General features: G+C 43.8%; 1 pseudogene across 1 annotated transcript in view; it reads left to right on the top strand.

The window, feature by feature from the left end:
• LOC129561602 (serine/threonine-protein phosphatase 4 regulatory subunit 1-like) overlaps positions 1 to 18,729 on the top strand; it is a 74,569-nt pseudogene that overhangs the window by 8,838 nt on the left and 47,002 nt on the right. Inside the window, exons 2-3 of the transcript XR_016039071.1 lie at positions 13,688 to 13,822; positions 14,199 to 14,302. The product of XR_016039071.1 is annotated as a serine/threonine-protein phosphatase 4 regulatory subunit 1-like (transcript). The remainder of the gene's footprint in view (positions 1 to 13,687; positions 13,823 to 14,198; positions 14,303 to 18,729) is intronic.

The raw sequence follows: 18,729 nt of genomic DNA, 5'->3' as shown, positions 1-18,729 counted from the left end.
TTTCTTCTTAGATAGAACCCAGAACAGATTTGCGTTATTTGTATCTACTCTGAGAACCTTAAGGGAAAAAAAAAAAAGATCGACTCAACAGTTCCATGGCTGGTTATTTGCCCAACAAAATATGAACACATGTTTTCAAAAAGTCACGGTCAGAACTTCCCTGGTGGTCCAATGGCTAAGATTCCACTCTCCCGATGCAGGGTGTCCCTGTTCAATCCCTAATCAGGGAACTAGATACCACATGCCACAACTAAGAGTTCACATGCTGAAACAAGATTCTACATGCCCAAATGACCCAGCACAGCCAATAAAGGAAAGAAGACAGGGTCATGGTTGCGCTGTTCTTAATGGTTGAAAACTAGAACCCACCCACATGCCCTCGTTGAGTACAATGGATTATAAAGTGTAGTTATGTTTACACGATGGAAAACAATGCAGCTCTAAGAGTGAGTGATCTCCAGCTCCACTCAGTAATATGGATGAATATCACATGGTGGTCGGTGAAAGAAGCCATACACAAAAGGTAGAGACTGCGTGACTTTACACAGAGCACAGAAATGGCACGGCAATCTCCGTGATCTGATGAAGAAGGCAGGAGAGTGTGCCCCCAATCCCCCATACATGTAAGGCAGAAAGTGGGAGGGAGAATGGGACGGGGAGGGGGTGGTTTGGAGAAGCTGGAAAGATTCTTACTTGAGCTGAGTGTATTCAATTTAAGTTTGTCCTGTGGATCACTTACTGTCTATACACTTTTCTGAAAAGCATTTCTTTTCAAGATGGAGGCACAGGGGAGAGCATAGCCATGGGTTGGGGGGGAGGGGGTCAGTGCGAAGAGGAAGATGGTGGAGTGCAAGCGGGGCAGGTGAGGGCAGGGCGGGATGTGTGAGCCGGGCATGGAACTCGTGCATCCAAATGCTCATCCAAACTAGCACATCCTCAGAGGAGTGTGCTGCTTTCTACAAGGAGAAAGGTGACCCTCCTGGCAACTTGGCTGAGGTGATTGTTAGAAAAGTGGTGTAATGTCGGCCTGCATTGCTTGCTTGCCTCAAGTATCTTGAGCAGCAAGAAAATAGAGCCCCACACACATACGGGTGCTTCTCAGGTGGCAGTAGTGATTAAGACTCCGCCTGCCAGTGCAGGAGGCAAAAGAGGCTCAGGTTGGATCCCTGGATAGGGAAGATCCCTGGGGGAGGGCGTGGCAACCCTCTCTGGTATTCTTGCCTGGAGAATCCCATGGGCAGAGGAGCCTGGCGGGCTGCAGTTCATAGAGTTGCAAAGAGTTGGACACGACTGAAGTGACTCAGCATACACATGTGTTACTCAACATACACATGTGCCCACACGTAACACTCACCCCGGCAGCTGTTGGTTTTCTTTTCCAACCTTTTTTCCTTTTCGAATCTGCCTCATGTCTGGGGGGGGAAATCACTGCAGTTTCTAGCAGCACTCTTGCACTCATTAATGCTGGCCCCCTCACTCCTACCTCCTCCAGTTCTATCCCCAGCCAGGTGGGTCGGCAGGAAAATTGAGATGTGTAATATCACCGTGGAGCCCATGGCAGCTGGGAGCTAAAGAGGGCTTGCCTATCAGGTAACCTGAGTCAGTGTGTCCCCTTAACCGTCAGTGTAAAAGTCAGACTCATAAATAATGACCAAGTTTTGGAAGCCATGATTAAAGCCACAAATCAAAGAGGAATTTCCACGTATGCAAGGTGTAGAAAGGCCGGTGTCTTGTGAGTTGGGTCGGTCTGTTCAGCCAACCTGTAGGGCTAATAACCATCAGTAGCCCTCCAAGATTTGTGATAGAGAATATTATGCATCGGACGGATCCGCTCATACAGGAGCTAATAAATCTGTGTGGGTCTTGTTAGAGAATGGCATTTATACAGAGAAAGTTTGCCTGAGCAACTTGCTGTTGAAATTTAGTTAAGTCAACAAGGACCTGCAGTGTGCAGGTGTTTGTCCTTCTCCCCCCTCCCCCAAAGCCAGTGAAGAATCAAGAATGCTCTTTCTTTTTCAGATGGCTTGGGTTTGTCTGGTCTAGCTTTTAGAAATAGTCCCAATTTAAGAATTCGCATTAGTATTTATAAGCCTGTTAGCAAGAAGGATGAAGCCACTTTAAATAATACATTAATGGATGGTTTACTCTCGTCTCCCCCCAAATCATTTAAGGCCTTGCAGAGACTTAGTTATTGTTCATTGAAGAGTGGCTAATGAGAAGCACAAGAATTATCAATTATGTAAGTTCTACATTAATACAGTTTTCTCGCTCTCTCCCCTCTTTTCTTAAGTGCACATTTTGCAAATAAGGCTAGACTCCTTGTCGGCCGTCATCAACCAGTCTTCTCACATTTTGAAACGGACACAGACAGGGGGGCCCATCTGTCATGTTCTCTCAACCAGCATCCCCGAGTGTTGTGTTAAAGAATGGAAAATTGAGATTGGGTGGCTAATTGGGCTGGCCCAGGGTGGCCTGTCTCACTGAGTCATAGCGACAAGATGGCACATTGAATGGAGACCCTAAATTCCAGGCATGTCTGGAGAAGGAACACTTAATGAAAATGCTTAGTGGGATAGTCATGCTCTAGCATCCTGCCTCCATTTCTACCCCTCTTCATGTCTGGGCCAATAATATGTTTTATTGTGTTTATTTTTTCTCACCTTTCTGCTTCCAACCAGTTCTGGGGTGGCTGCTCAGCCAGGGCTTGGTGGCTTTGTGGGAAGTCTCTGGCTCCCCAAGCCCTCCAAGGCAGCAACAGCCTTTCTTTTTCCCCTGCTGTGCTCTTCCCTTCATCCAGAATGGTCTCTTTCCCTTTCCCAGATCCTCTCTCTCTTCCCCTGTGGTGGACTCCTACTCAATCTTCAAAGTCCAACTCAAATATCCTTCTGTTCTAGGGAAACACCTCCCTTCACCTCCTTCTTCAAGCAGAACCAGTCTCCTCGCTGCTTTGTTTATACCTGAACTCCATGGCTCTTGTCACAGGGGGATTGTTATGTGTAGGAAGGTCTTTGTTCCCTGGGGGGCCTTTGGAGTCTGGGGACCATGCCTTTGTCATCTCTGAATCCCCAGTACTCTGTTGAATTATGGTTTACTGTCGTCTCCTGAAGTCAGTCACGGTGGATAGAGAAGAGGGTGTTTGCAATGGGTCTGCTGTGAACACACCTTCTGTTTTTTTGTATTAGATCCTCTAATCCTTTTCTTGATGGAAAATGACGTGTAACATTTCTTTTCTTTCCCTCTTTTAGCTTGTATCTAACGTACTTTGAAACTGCACATCACATCTACCTAACATTCTATTTGAAGTGTGTGTTCATACTCAGCCTGTTTTAAGACAGATTGGTGTCTTATGAAAAGCATTGATGTGCACGCAGATGTCCACTGTGTGTTTTGGCCAGAGCAGCCTCATGCAATGTATTCTTTGCCCCAACCTGTTTTAAAAGATGAATATACTGACAGTGTGCATTATTTTTGGTAGATAACCCTTGAGTAACCAGTTAGTATAGAAGAGGCTATAAACCCCTTTTCCCACCCCACCCCCCAGGTTTATAACTTCCAGAAATATAGTTAATGAGAAAAGAATTTTGTTTGTTATTTCTACATAGTCACCTAGCATCAGGGTCAAAGGGTAACAGTGCTATTATAATTTGTAAACTGACCAGGACCTCACTGAAGGGGAGCCAACCTCATCTTTTGTTGTGTGAGCTTAAGACTACTGCTTCACAACCACTCTGGCTTTGGTTGGATGAGCATTATATCTCTTAGTTGGTCAGCTGGGTTTTTAAACTTGGACCATTCCACTGGAGGGCAGGTAGCCACCACAGCTACTGGCTGAAATACACCAGAGCCATGGGAACATGGACCCTATAGTTCAGGAACCATGTGGACGTGGAGATGTGCAGTGGGAGACAGGGTGCTGAGCAGAAGGTGTGGTGGGAGGGGGCCCTCACCCCTGCAAGGCAAAGAGCACTTCTTAGCTCTTCAGCCTTTGTCATTGTTTGTCATTTTTGGTAAGAAATCAGTGAAGGTGAAGGTGTTAGCCGCTCAGTCGTGTCCAACTTCATGTAACCCCCATGGACTGCAGCCCACCAGGCTCCTCTGTCCATGGGATTCTGCAGTCAGGAATACTGGAGTGGGTTGCCATTCCCTCCAGGGGGTCTTCGTGACCCAAGGATTGAACCTGCGTCTCCTGCATTGCAGGCAGACTTTTCCATCTGAGCCACCAGGAATCAAAGCCCAAGGAATCAATGTCGTCCTGTGTAGACTTGCCAGTGAATCTAACATGTGGCACAAACTTAGCAGCTGCTGCTTGAAAGTCATTGCATAGATGGCAAATGAAGCCAGTCATGATCAGTATTGTTTTTTAAATGTTTTACATGGGACCAAGAAGCCTTGAAGGTATTAGAGACTATTTTCTTAAGAAGTCTTTGCTTTTCCATACTATTTTAAGCTTTCATGAATAGGGTAGGTAACTTTTTTTTTTTTTTCAAATGTGAGAAAGTATAATGAAAAAATTTGAACAAATTCATACCCGACTTCATATTTCATTTCTAGCTTGAATGCTTGAGATTCCCGATGTTTCTGGGTGACCTGGACTCGTGGGGCTTCAGAATAATCAGCTGCTCCTGGCGTCACCGTGTCCATTAGACCTTTACTTCTTATTCCCGTGAACAGTTGCCAGACAGTTTGCTCCATGGGCAGTGGCTAGAAATGTACATCCTAGAAAATTCTTTCTGAGAGCAGGAGCCATTTTGTGTGTTACTGGCACTGTCAGGAAGGCACAGCAGGCTAGCTCGACAGTTCTTTACCATTTATCCATTCCTTCATTCAGCAGCTTCTACTGATTGCCAGCTGTGTGCCAGGCATATCAAAGAGTCAGTGACAGATTTTTGCCCTGGGTGCAGTGGTGGGGGTGTGGGGTGGATCCACCGCAAGCAGTAGATGCAGGAGGAGAATGTTCTTTGTGTCAGAAGGTGATCCAGTCCCTAAAAGAGAGAAGTGGATCAGGGTAGGGCGGGGCATAGGCGAGAGGCATGCAGTTTCAAAATCAGGTGGTCAGGGCGGACCTCAGTGAGAAGATGAGGGAGCAGAGATTTAACTGAGAAGAGGGAGTTATCAAAGAGGACACCTTGGGAAGCAGAGCTCTGGGCAGAGGAAAGCCCTGGGCCGTGTAATGATCCCCCCACACCAGGGAAGTGACCAGAGTCCTGGGGGAACAGTGAGGATCTGCATGGTTGGAGGACAGGGTGGGTGGGGAGTGGGGATGGGAGTAGTGGGAGGTGAGGTCTGAGAGGCCCAGGGGGGCCAAGGGGGCATTCCTGCTGACCTGAAGCCCCTTCCTTTATGGGATCATCCACTCAACCAGGGGCTGCCCAGGTGACGACACCTGACACGTTTTTCTTTTTCATAGTGGTTCTCGACTAGGGACCCGTGGCAATGTCTGGAGATGTTCTTATTTTCAGAGTGGGGACAGGGTGCTCCTGGCCACCTGTGAGTTGAGGCCAGGAAGGCTGCGGGGTGTCCTGTGATGTACAGAGCAGCCCCATGACCAAGATCGACCATACCACTCCTGCTGGGGCTGAGAAACCCTGCTCTGTTATTACATAGTTCATCCGCTATCGATTGATTTTGTTTGTCTTTGAAGACTTAATTTAAAAAAAATTAAAATATCATAGTGTGAAGGTCATTCAGTCATGTTCGACTCTTTGAGACCCCATGCACTATAGCCCACCAGGCTCTTCTGTCCATGGAATTCTCCAGGCCAGAATACTGGAGTGGGTAGCCATTCCCTTCTCCAGGGCGTCTTCCCAACCCAGAGATCAAACCCAGGTTTCCTGCATTGCAGGCAGATTCTTTACCCTCTGAGCCACCAGGGAAGCCCTAAAATGTCATAGGAAGAAGTTATTAATCCCAGTGTCTGGTCAGAATGCCATCAGAGTTGACACTGAACCTGCTGGCTATTTTCATTCCCTTTATGGGAAGAGGTTCCATATTGGCCTTGTGTGTTCTTTTCAGTAAATTCTGCTGCTTTTATGGAGTAGTTAAACAATTTTAATACATTATTTACAAGTAAATAGTAATACTGTCATCGATTTGGTTTCAAGTAGGATTTTTGAAAAGGGCCAGGATGTTGATCCACACAAAGGAAAATGTTCACCTACATTTGGAATTTGGAATAAAAGACACATGTTTGCATATGAATGTGATCCTGTTAGTGGGGATATTTTCCCTGGATTACACAAATCCAGTAATTTTCAGGATTCGGTCATTTATGTACCACTTTTCTTATTTCTACTTTATCTATATACCACCTGTATTTGTCTTTATATCAACTAATTTCTTTTGTTTAAAAACATGTTGAGAAACTTGTATGAGTCCTACTCTTTGTGACCACGTGGACTGTAGTGCCAGGCTCCTCTGTCCACGGGATTTTCCAGGCAAGAATACTGGAGTGGGTTGCCGTTTCCTTCTCCAGGGGATCTTTCCTACCCAGAGATCAAGCCTGCCTCTCCTGCACTGCAGGTAGTTTCTTTACCAACTGAGCCGTCAGGGAATAAGACAGAAGTAAAACGACTTGATAAAATTCTAGATAGACACAGTTGTCTGGTGAAGAGCTGAGTGTGAGATCTGCTCTGTATTTGAAAGGAAGATGAGCCAGTTCAAGACAGACCAGTGTGAAAGGAAGCTTTCTTTCTTTTCTTTTTTTAAAATTGTTTTTTGGCATATTGTGAGGCATGTGGGATCCTAGTTTCCTGACCAGGGATTAAACCCGCAACCCCTGCATTAAGGCAGAGTCTTTTTTTTTGGTCTGATCATCTCTTTATTTCTCTTTCTTTTTTAAAAAAAGCTTTTTGTTTTATATTGGAGTATAGCCGATTAACAGTGTTGTGATAGTTTCAAGTGGACAGCAAAGGGACTCAGCCATACATGCATATATCCATTCTCCCATCCAGGCTGCCATATAACATTAAGCAGAGTTCCCTGTGCTATACAGTAGGACCTTGTTGGTTATCCATTTAAAAGATAGCATTGTGTACACTATAAATTCTACGATACCAAGTTACAACATTTGGTTTGTATTGCTTTTAAACCATCATGTATATTTTGAAGAAATTAGGTGGAAGAATAGTTTTTAAAACTTTTACCCATATATATAACATTTCCAGCGCTCTAGATTCCTTCTGAAGGTAAAGTTTCCAGGTGATCCCATTCTTCTTCAGCCTATAGAACTTCATCAAGTGTTTCTTATAGTCTGCATTAGCTGGCAATGTTTAAGAGGATATATTAAATTAATTCTTAGTGTGTGTGCTTTTTTCTGTCTGTTTCTCGTCTGATGGCATCTTTGTTTCATCTTCCTCACTGAAGGATTTGTCACTGGATGTCGAGTTCTGGATTGATGTTTTCTCTTTTGGTCCCTCAACGGTTTACTTCCATGGTCTTCTCCCTCCACTGTTTCTGGTTGAGGAGTCAGGAGACACCCCAACCATTACTCCTTGTATGTCATTTTTTGTTTTTTCTTGGCTGCTTTCAAGATTCTCTTTGATTATCAGCATTTTGACTGTGATGTGTCTAACTGTAGTTTTCTGAGTACAATTGACCTCGAAGAACTTGGATTGGAACTGTGCAGGTGCACTTATAGGCAGGTTTTTCTCAATAGTAAATACTTCAGGGCTTCATGGTCTGTGGCTGGCTGAATCTGTGGATGCAGAGGAACCTCCCATTTGGAGGACAGACTCTAAGTTCTGTTCGGATTAACCCGACGTGTTCAGGGGCCAACTGTATTTATCTTCTTGATGTTGCTGAGATCCTTGAATTTATGTACTTATTTATTTCATTGAATTTGGGGAATTCTTGGACATTATTTAGTCATCTTTATCCTGTTACAGAGAAGGCAATGGCAAGCCACCCCAGTTCTCTTGCCTAGAAAATCCCATGGATGGAGGAACCTGGTGGGCTGCAGTCCGTGGGGTCGCTAAGGGTCAGACACGACTGAGCGACTTAACTTTCACTTTTCACTTTCACACATTGGAGAAGGAAATGGCAACCCACTCCAGTGTTCTTGCCTGGAGAATCCCAGGGAAGGGGGAGTCTGGTGGGCTTCCGTCTATGGGGTCACACACAGTCGGACACGACTGAAGTGACTTAGCAGTAGCATCCTGTTAAGTCTGCTCAGTAAATTTTTGAATTTGAGATACTGTTTCAATTTTAGAATTTTATTTGGTGTCTTTTTATAGTTGACATTTCTTTGCTGAGATTTATTGCTTTTTCAGTCATTATAGGCATATTTTCTTCCCATTTTTTAAAAGACTTGTATTTATTTGGCTGCTTCAGGTCTTAGTGGTGGCACAAGGGCTCATTCTTTAGTTGCAGCATGTGAACTCTTTAGTTGTGACATGTGAAACCTAGCTCCCTGACCAGGGGTTGAACCTGGTTCTGCTGCACTGGGAGCCTGAATCTTGACCACTGGACCACCAGGGACATCCCTAATGGCATATTTTCTTTTACATCCATAAGCATTTTATAATAGTTGTTTTAAAATCTTTGTCTGTAATTCCAACATTTGGATCCTTTTAGTCTGCTTTGACTTTTTTCTCTGTTAGCGAGTTTATGTTTTCTTTGTTTATTGAGTAATTTTGGATTGTGCCCTGGGTACAGTGAATAGCCTGTACTGTAAAAAAGTCCCTGGATTCTACTATATGCCTCCAAAGAGTGTTGATTTCTTTGTTTTGTTTTATTTCATTCAGCATTCAGATTGACAGGTCCACCTGTTCCCATTGTCTCTCCAGTAATGGAGAGTACCTCCAATCTCAGTTCGATTCCCTTAGTCTTAGCTGTGCTGGAGCTTGCCACACAAATGCACGGTTTAGGGGCCAAGCCAAAGTTTAATGCGAGGACTTCCCCTGTATGATGTTTTCCTTTCTGGTTCTCCCCACCCCCAACTCCCACCACACACACACACTTTCTGGTGGCTGTGGTTGCCCTAAACTGTAGAGGCAGAAGCATAAACAATACCGGTAATAGAGTCTGTGCAGTGATTTAGTCATAATAATAGCAGCGGACATTTTCAAAGTGTCTGTGTGTGTCATATGCTGTATCTATCTGTCTGCTACTGTCTTTAATCTACACCACAACAGTCATCACTGAAAGGCATCCATTTTATTAGAACGAGAAACTGTGCATCAGAGAGGTGAGCTGTTTACCTGGAGTATGGACCTTCTAAGAGGCAGAGCTGGGTTTCAGATCAGGTATTTTGACTCCTTCTCCTATTGAGCATATGTTATGCCTCTTATGTCTATTAAGTGAGAGGCCCAGGATTTAATCTTTTTTTCTCTGTTTTCTTCAGATGGCTTTCTTGGCCATTGGTGTTCTACATGGCTTCCAAGTAAGGATTTGTTATTAATCATTCAGTTCAGGATCTGTAGTTCTTCAAATTGAATATTCACTCCCCCCCCCCCCCCCCCCCCCCCCCCGCCATTCTGGAAGGTTGTTAGCCATTATCTCTTTGACTATTGCCTCTTCCTATGTTCACTAATCCCTCCTGGAATTCCCCTTGGGTTTATCTTAGACCTGAGCATTCCATTCTTCATGTGCCTTAATTGCTGTCCCAGATTTCCAAGTCTTTAGTTCTCTGTGCAGAGTTCTGGGTGATTTGTCAGCTCAATCTTCCAGCTCACTAACTCTCTCTTGAGCTGTGTCTAAACTGCTATTTAAGCCAGCTACTGAATTTTTAATTACATTGTTTAATTATTTTTCATCTCCACTTGGTTCTTTTTCAAATGCGCCTGGTCCTCCCACCCCTCACTCTCTTTTTTTATGATGATATCTACTTTAAAATCCTGTTTGTTCTATGCATAGTTATTTTGATAGTCTATTTCAGATTTTTTTTCTCATATTTCTCATCTTGAGGTGCAAGTTCTCATTCGTTGAGTCTGCCGTCTCTTTCTCTGGGTGGTAGATTGAAGGTTTTTTTTTTTTTATTGCATATTTATCTTCAGCAGGAATCATGTGATGAAGGCACGTGCTTACTGGATTGTGAAAGTCTCTTTAGAACAGCTTGGGTGCTTCTGCAGACATGCTTGGAGTTGGAATAATTCTGGACAGTGAGCCTCCCAATTGCTCAGTGAGAGAGGCTCCTATGCTCTGCAGGTCGGGTTGGTCTGGTCTCTGCTCCCATGGGTCATGCGAGGCTGTGGTTTTGATTTCTCAGGAGCGACTGTCCTTTACCTTGCTCCCACCTTAACGGTATCCCCCTTTCCACAGCTGTCTTCTACAGGGGGCTTGGCTTCAAATTCACCACCCCTCTCTTTTATCCCCAGAAGTCTACTGCCTTAGACCTACCTGTGTGTAGGTCTTAAATGTTGACCGTAGGGTGTCAGCTTCTGCTGAGCGGTTGTTTCCTAGCAACGCACAAATAGTTATCTTCCAGGGGGCTGCTTTGCTGGTCTCTGCGGCTCCCTCCCTTCCCCAGCCTCCTCGCGCTTCCTGCTCAGTGGCTGGGAACCCTCTAGGAGGTCAGTCGCTGCCGCCCTGGGCACAAACAAGGAGAGAGAGATCTTCTCTGAGGTATCCTGGAACTGGGCTGCTTGTTGTCCAGCACCTGAAAACTTTCCTTTCATTGATTCCCCCCTATCCCCCCTCCACCCGCTGCCTTCTGCTTGTCGCCTCAGAAGCCGTGACCCTTCCCTTTGGCTTTGTTGTTCGTTCAGCCTTCATCTCTGTAGGTTTTTCTGCTCATCTCTTGAAAGAACACTGGGCTGGAATGCAGAACATTTAGGTTCTAAGAATCCCAGTTTTTGCTGCTGACAATGGGGGCCCTGAATCTTAAATGAGGGAATTTATCAAGGTATGTTCTAAGGTCCCTTCTTGCTTCTTTATGATTCCATATTATAACATTCTTGTTTTTTTTTTAATTTAATATTTGCTTTCATTCGAGTTTCTTTTGGTGTTTCTTCATTTCAGTACTTTTTATTGAGCACCTGTTGGTTGTCAAGTCCCATTCTGGGTGCTGGGGTGACAGCCCCTCCATGGAGTGGGCGGAGCTACTGGAAGATGAACACAAGCAGTCACAGAACCTGGTGCCAGCATCTTTCTTGGGATGAGGAGTCAGGACAGGAGAGCTGCAGCTCCAGGAGGGGCTGCTGCCAGAGACTGGCCTTCCCCTAGAGGCCAGGGAAAGGCTGTTTGGGACAGCACTGCCCAGGCTTGGATAGGGTGTAGGAATTAAGAAGCAATAGTTTCTCAGGCAGTGGGACAGAATCATTGAGATGAAGCCTTTGGTGCATTTGAAGAACTAAGGAAAGGCCTCAGTGGCTGAATCCCAAATAGGGAGGAGGGAGGGACTTATTTGAAAATTAAAATTAAAATTTTGGTTTCCTCTCTGGTAGTACAACATAGTGCAGTGTCTAGAGTCTGACTGAGTTCAAATTCTGACTCTGTCACTCTCTAGCTGTGTGACCTTTGGCAACTTTCTTAGCCTCGCTGAGCTTCAGTTCCCTTAACAAAACTAATACAGTATTGTCAAGGTTCAGTGAACTACTCTACAGAAAGCTCTTAGCACAGTTCCTGGCTTACAGGAAGTAACCAATAAAGTTTAGTTATTATCTGATATTTTATGGCTTATGGCTTTTACTTCCATGTATATAATTTGTGTAGTTTTATATAGTTAGTATAGTAGAATCATTAATATTCTCTAATAACAACTATTCTTTTGTGGAACTAATTGCTAGGTTCTTTAATTCTCTGATAAATAGAGTTTTCTGAAGAAAGCCTAGATATTGTCTGTTACTTTTAAAGCAGGAGTTCTTAACCCAGTTAGTACACAATTGGGCCTTAGAGAATCTTTTGAAACCTGGTCCTTGTGAAAAGCTGTGTTTGAAAAGAGTGTGTGTGTCTGTGAACATCAGGTCCCAAAGCTTTCTGCTTTAAACTCAGTGTCTTGAATCCCATTCCAGGCCGAGTCCGCAGTGCTCTGTAAACGCCTGTGGGACCCAGGCTGGCATGTTCCTCCTGGTCCCTGAAATGCACTGAAAAAAGCTCATGCAAAGTGCCTGTGGTGGGGGGGGGTGGTCCTCCCCATTAGGGATCCTGCAGAGAAATGACGTAGTTGCTGGTGTCACACACATTATTTCTGCAAACCTGTAATTCTTTAATAGAGTGCTCAGGGTCACTGTTACATGGTGTGAATTTTTAATAGGCTCTAACTACTAGCCTAAAAGAATTAGTTCAGAAAAAATTGTGATTAATGTTTCAAAGAGGGACTTCCCTGGTGGTCCAATGGTGAGCACTTTGCCTGCCAATGCAGGTTGTATGAGTTTGATCCCCGGTCAAGGGAGCTTAGATCCCCTATACCTCCCCTTCAAAAAAACCAAAGCATAAAACAGAAACAGTACTATAACAAATTAAAGACTTTAGAAATGGTCCACATATAAAAATCTTTAAGGAAAAAAATGTTTCAAAGAACAATAAGCACCTAGGCACAAACCTGTCATCTCTTGTTCTCAAGTCTGATCAGCTATTGCCTAAATTAACCATGGTTTCTCTATCTTCTGGGTAGGAATCCCCTGCTTTTCTGCTCCAATGGTGCTTCTTGCTTAGCTGCTGCCATGCTGGGGAAGGGAAGGAAGCCTTTCCACCCCTGAAGCATGGGTTCATAGAGGTTGGTGGCCAGGCTCAATGCTGGACCTTGAGGGGCCAGATCTCACCATCTTGACACACATGAACTCACTTGTTCCAGCATCTGGACAGGGCCAGGGTAGTGTGTAACACCCACCCTGCATATTAGAACACAGGAATGTAGACAGGCTGTCACTCTGGTCACACTGCCGATGCATAGTAGTTGGCGGATTCATTCTGTTCCAGGGACATTTGGTTCAAGAGCCCCTGAGCTCAGCCACCCTGCTACATTGGAGGGAGGTGGTACCTGCCCTCAGCTGCGGGGACAGGGGGGAGTAGGCTTGAAGAGAAAGAGTCAGCGTGTCAGTGGGCTTCTCCTGGAGAAGGGCATGGCAACCCAGTCCAGTATTCTTGCCTGGAGAATCCCCATGGACAGAGGAACCTGGCAGGCTACAGTCTATGGGGTCGCAAAGAGTCAGACACAACTGAGCGACTGAGCATGCATGCATAGGCTCCTTTTTGACCAGGGTGAGTTGGAGGCACTGTTGACATCCATGTGGGGGGATCTGGTTGGGGGGCTGCCAGGCCAGGGCTTGCTTGATGGGGATCGAACTCATGGGGTGGGAGAAGCTGCGTGGTGGGACATTCAGACGGAGAGAAGATATGGTGCTGTGGACTTGCTGTCAGATTCTTGCTTAGGTGTCAGACTTCTTTCTCTTTTGACTGTTTTAAACCGTCATGTCTGCATAGCGCTCCGTGGCCGGTTTTCATAGGGGTGAGTACTTTGTGAATGAACATCCTCTGCATCCCAGATGGTGGGGAGGGTCCCCTCCATGGTGGTGACAGGTGACTTGACATCAGACCCATAGCCCAGAGGGGTGGCATCCGGCCCTGCTTCATGGCTCTGGTCTCATCACCTTCTTCTGGGTTCGACACGTGCCCGTGTCATCCCCCACGAATTGTCAGCAGCTTCAGCTAGAAAGACCCGCAAAAGCAGAAGGCATGCAAGTGGCCACATCTTACCCTGGTGTGACCAGTCCAGTCATGCAAACAGTGTGGTCCCCTTCTTCCCCTCCAGATGGGTTTGAGGACTATGGCTCCAACTGCAGTGGCATGAGGGTGACAGCCTTCTTGGACATTCCAGGCCAGGACAACCTGCCTCCCCTCGCTCATCTGTAAAAGTATGCTTTTTCAGAAGTCACATCTTCAACCGGTAAGCTGCGCCCAGCCTCTGCACGGTTAGGTGGCCACTGGCAGCCATGTGTCTGCGACAGCCTTGCAGGAGCGTGTGGAGGAAGAGGGCTACAGCCTGTTCCCTGGATGCCGGGACTCTTGTTTTTAGGCTTTCCCATTATTCTTGTCCCTGTCTTACTGACCACCTGGTAAGCCAGGAAAGGAGATAGTGATGAAATGTAATGGGGTTTAAAACAGTCAGGAAGGGGGAAGCATCGGTGGGCGTGCCGCTCACCCACCTCGTGTCCTGATGGCACCAGGTTTCTGGGACCCTCGTGCTGCTTGTCCTGAATGTTCCGCTGTCACTTCCCATGGTGGGCTTTCCTCCAGGCTCAGCCCATGCCTCTTCCCTCTAGCAGCGGGCCCTGACTGCTGTCTCAGAAAGCCGAGACATGGCTTGTCAGTTCACCATCTGCCCAAACCTGCGTCTGCCAGCACTGCCCCCGCCTCAGAGAGGAGGGTGTGCTCAGGTTCCTGCAAGGAGGGTGTGCTCAGGTTCCTGGCATCAGCTCTGTCCCCCGGCTCCTGTCTCCTCCTTCTCACCCTTCTACCAGCCCTTTCCTCCCATTTCTTTCACTCGGCACAGCCCTCTGGGTCCACCTGGGCCTCCCGCATCTTCCCTGAAGGACAGGTTCTGTCAAGGCTGGTTCCTACTCTGTTCACTGAGTGTCTTTTCTTACTTCCTCTACTCTTTAAAAAATTATATTCTCTGCTTTTACATCTATTAAATGATAGAAGGCTCGCAGCAATTGCCACAATTATTATCCCAATTTTACAGATGGGAAAATGAGGGTACTCTGAACTGTGTCTTTGATGAGCCGCTCTTCATTGAAATGTGGTCCGTGATTCAACAGCTTTTCTTTTAGTGTTGCTGCTCTTCACATCCCATGTAAGACACTAGCGTGTTTTCTCACCCTGTCTTCCTGAAATTTTATCGTTTGCCTTTCACCCCCGGATCCACCGTCCATCTTCTTGTTTCTGTCTGATGCGAGGAGGGAGCCAAGTTTCATTTCCCTCTATAGTCTCCAGTTAATCCAGTGCCCTTTATTGAAAGTGGTTTGCTCACTGAGTCCTGCTACTTGCCCCCTTTGCCTTCCATCAGGTGTCCCTCTCTGGACTCCCTCGTCAGTTGCATTGGGCCGTGTATCTGTGGTCACACCAGGAGCACGCTGTCTTCATCACTGCAGCTTTGTCATCCCAGTCTTGGTATCAGGTAGAGGAAGTCCTTCACGGAAGGACAAGATTGTCCTGACTGCTCTTGGCCCTTTGCATTTCCAAATGTATCTTAGTATCGTTTTGTCAACTTTAGAAAACAAAACAAAAAACTGCTGCAATTTTCATCTCATTGCATTGCATCTGTAAATCAGTATGTAGAGAATTAACATCTTTACCATACTTAGTTTTCTAGTCCTTCCATTTTTTAAGATTTTCTTCAATTTCTCTGTGTGTGTGTATATACATTTATATCCACATATGTGTAACACACACATAAATAACTATAAAACTATAATACATAGTTTTCTGTTGTAGAGATCTTTCATATCTTGTTTGATTAGTTCTAGGTGTTTGATCTTTTATGCTAATGTAAATCGTATCATTTCTTAGAAGATATCATTGTTGCTGACCTATGAAAATGGAGTTGATTTTTATATTTTGATTTTGTCTCCACTGATTATGCTAAGTTCACTTATTAACTTTAAGAACTTCTCTGTGGATTCTCTGGGTTTTTTACATATTACAGTGATGTTTGTGAAAAATGATGGTTTTATTTCTTCCTTTCCTATCTTGTTTTATTTCTTTATTAGCTGCTTTTCATCAGCTTAAGGAAATTTGTATTTCTGATTTGTGTCTCTTTATATTCCTGTTTTGTCAGGAGATTATTTTTAAAGTTTTAAAGATAACCTCACACTTTTAAGAAAGTTTCACGAACAGTAGAAAGAATTCTTGTGTAACTTTTACCCAGATTTGTCAGCTGTTAACACTTGGCCACATCTGATTCCTATCTCTATCTTTCCTTTCTGTTTCTCAGCTATTTAGGAATAAGCTGTACACTCTGTGTTGCTTCTCCTTTAAATCCTTCAGTGTGCGTTTTTCTGACAAGGACATTTGTCACTCACTTACATAATCCCAGTACAGTTATCAAAATCAGAAAATCTAAGTTTGCTCTAGTACTGTCATCTGGTGAATGGACAGAGGGGTTTTCCGTGTGTTCTGGATTTCAGCCCTCTCTGAGCTGTGTGTGGTAGACATCTTTCTGTGACTTGGGTTTTAGCTTTCGTTATGGTGTTCTTCTGGTGACCAGAAGTTATTCCTTTTAATGTAGTTAAATCTATTGTTTTCTTTTATCCTTAATGCACTTTGAAGTGTCCTTAAAATGTCTTCCTCTACTCGAAGATCATAAGCATGTTCTTTCATATTGCTTTAAAGTCTCTAGTTTTTTTTTTTTTTTTTTCTTTCACATTTAGGTCTGAAAATGTGAAAGAGTCTCATTTTCCTAATTGTCACAATTTATTGCTGTTCAGTTGCTGAGTCGTGTCTGACTCTTTTGTGACCCCATGGACTGTAGCTCTCCAGGCTTCCCTGTCCTTCACTGTCTCCCAGAGTTTGCTCAGACTCATGTCCTTTGAGTTGATGATGCCATCCAACCATCTCAGCTTCTGTCGTCCCCTTCTCTTAAATCTTTCCCAGCATCAGGGTCTTTTCCAATGAGTTGGCTCTTTGCATCAGGTGGCCAAAGTATTGGAGCTTCAGCTTCAGCATCAGTCCTTCCAGTGAATAGTCAGGGTTGACTTCCTTTAGGATTGACTGGTTTGATCTCCTTGCTGTCCAAGGGACTCTCAAGAGTCTTCTCCAGCACCACAATTGAAAAGCGTCAATTGTTCTGTGACTTCTTTTTGCTCCACCTCTCATATCTGTACATGACTACTGGAAAAACCATACTTTTGACTATACACTTTTGTCAGCAAAGTGATATCTTTGCTTTTTAATACACTGTTTAGGTTTGTTATAGCTTTTCTTCCAATGAGTAGCATCTTAATTTTATGGCTGCAGTCACTGTCTGTGGTGATTCTGGAGCCCAAGAAAATCAAGTCTGTCGCTGTTTATACTTTTCCCCTTTCTGTTTGCCATGAAGTGATGATACCAGATGCCATGATCTTAGTTTTTGAAAGTTGAGTTTTAAGCCAGCTTTTTCACTCTCCTCTTTCACCCTCCTCAAGAAGTTCTTTGGTTCGTCTTCACTTGCCACAATACCACTTTATATGTCCTCTCCCCAGTGCCACCTGTTATGATCCGGTATCTGTCCATGACTGTCTGGACTATCTCCTTTCCCAGTGGTCCATTTGTCTCCTCTGCAACCAGAACCACACCGTCTTGATTACTATAGATTTGTAGTAAGTCTTTATATTTGATAGAGAAAGAATTCTCATTTTCTCCTTTGACATAACTTGTTAATCTTGGTCCTTTGCATTTCCATATAAATTCCAAAATCAGCTCATCAGTTTCTAATAGAGCAAAAAAAAATAACACCTATTAGACTTTTGATTGGGTTCACATTGAATCTTTATATCGATTTGGGGAGAATCGCCCTCAATACAGTACAATATTTAGACTTCCAATCCATAAACATGGTATATCTTTCTAATTACTTAGGTTTCCTTTAATGTCCCAGTAAAATTTTGATCATTTTTCTATAGAACTTTTATGTTCTTTTGCTAGTGTGGTGGTGGTTTAGTCCCTAAGCAGTGTCTGACTCTTGGGATTCCATGTATGGTAGCCCACCAGGCTCCTCTGTCCATGGAATTTTTCAGTGTATTTTAAAGCAAATCTAAGATATTATATAATTTTATCCAATTAAAGACATAAATTTAACTGCAATATCATTATCACAGTCCACAAAATTAACAATAATGCATCCCAATTTCCCCTGTCTCAAAACGCCTTTTTATGGTTGGTTGATTTGAATCCTGATCCAAATAAAGTCCACACATTTCATTACATAGATGTTGTCTCTCAAGTCTTTTTTTTGTTTATAGTTTTTTTTTTTCTTTTGATATTAAATCTCTTTTACTCTCTCATTGATTCTCCCTCTCATCTTCCCCCTACGTCACTTATTTGTTGAAGGGATCATTAGTCTTGCAGAATTTTTCACATTCTGGATTTGTGATCATTATTCTCATGGTGTAATTTAACGTGTTCCTTTGTTCTCTGTATTTTCTGTAAACTGAAAATTAAACCTGGAGACTTGATTAGATTCTGCTTCAAATTTTTTTTTTAAAACAATACTTCATATTTTTTGTGTGTACTTCTTATTACAAAACATCGGGAGTCAGGGTCTGATTGTCCCACTCTCAGAGCTGTTAATATGAAGCAGTGGGCTCAGGTCTTTGATTCTTTCATTACAGAATTCCCCACCAACCTTTCTTCTAATGATTTTAGTGGTCACAGATAATCATCGCTTAGATCTGTTATTTCATTGTCTGTTGGAAAATGGTAATTTTGTCTACGAAATCTGTAGCATAGCCCCATTTTCCGTACTGTTGTTGGCTCTTGTTGCCTTTTCTCTTTGCTTCCCCAGATATTTCTTTCCAGAGGATTATCCATTTTATTAGTTGTTTTGAAGAATCAGCTTTTGCCTTTGAATTTCTCTGTTGTATGTTCATTTTCTAGTTTTCTAATTTTTGCTCTAATCTGTATTATTTTCTTCCTTGGAGTTTTTTATTTTTTTTGGATGGGGATTTAATTGCCGTTCTTTTTCTTACTTCATCTGAGGGATGCTTAACATTTTGCTTTTATGGTCTTTCTTTTATAGCATTTGCATTTTACATTAAGCGCTGTACTAAGTATTATGAATACTTAAGTATTGTATTGGAGAAGGCAATGGCAAGC

This window comes from Moschus berezovskii, chromosome 15, assembly GCF_049115385.1.
Source record: "Moschus berezovskii isolate FMDL1 chromosome 15, NW_MosBer_1.0, whole genome shotgun sequence".
Lineage (NCBI taxonomy): Eukaryota > Metazoa > Chordata > Mammalia > Artiodactyla > Moschidae > Moschus > Moschus berezovskii.
The sequence above is the reverse complement of the archived record's forward strand: the minus strand, read 5'-3'. Positions and strand labels throughout refer to the sequence as shown.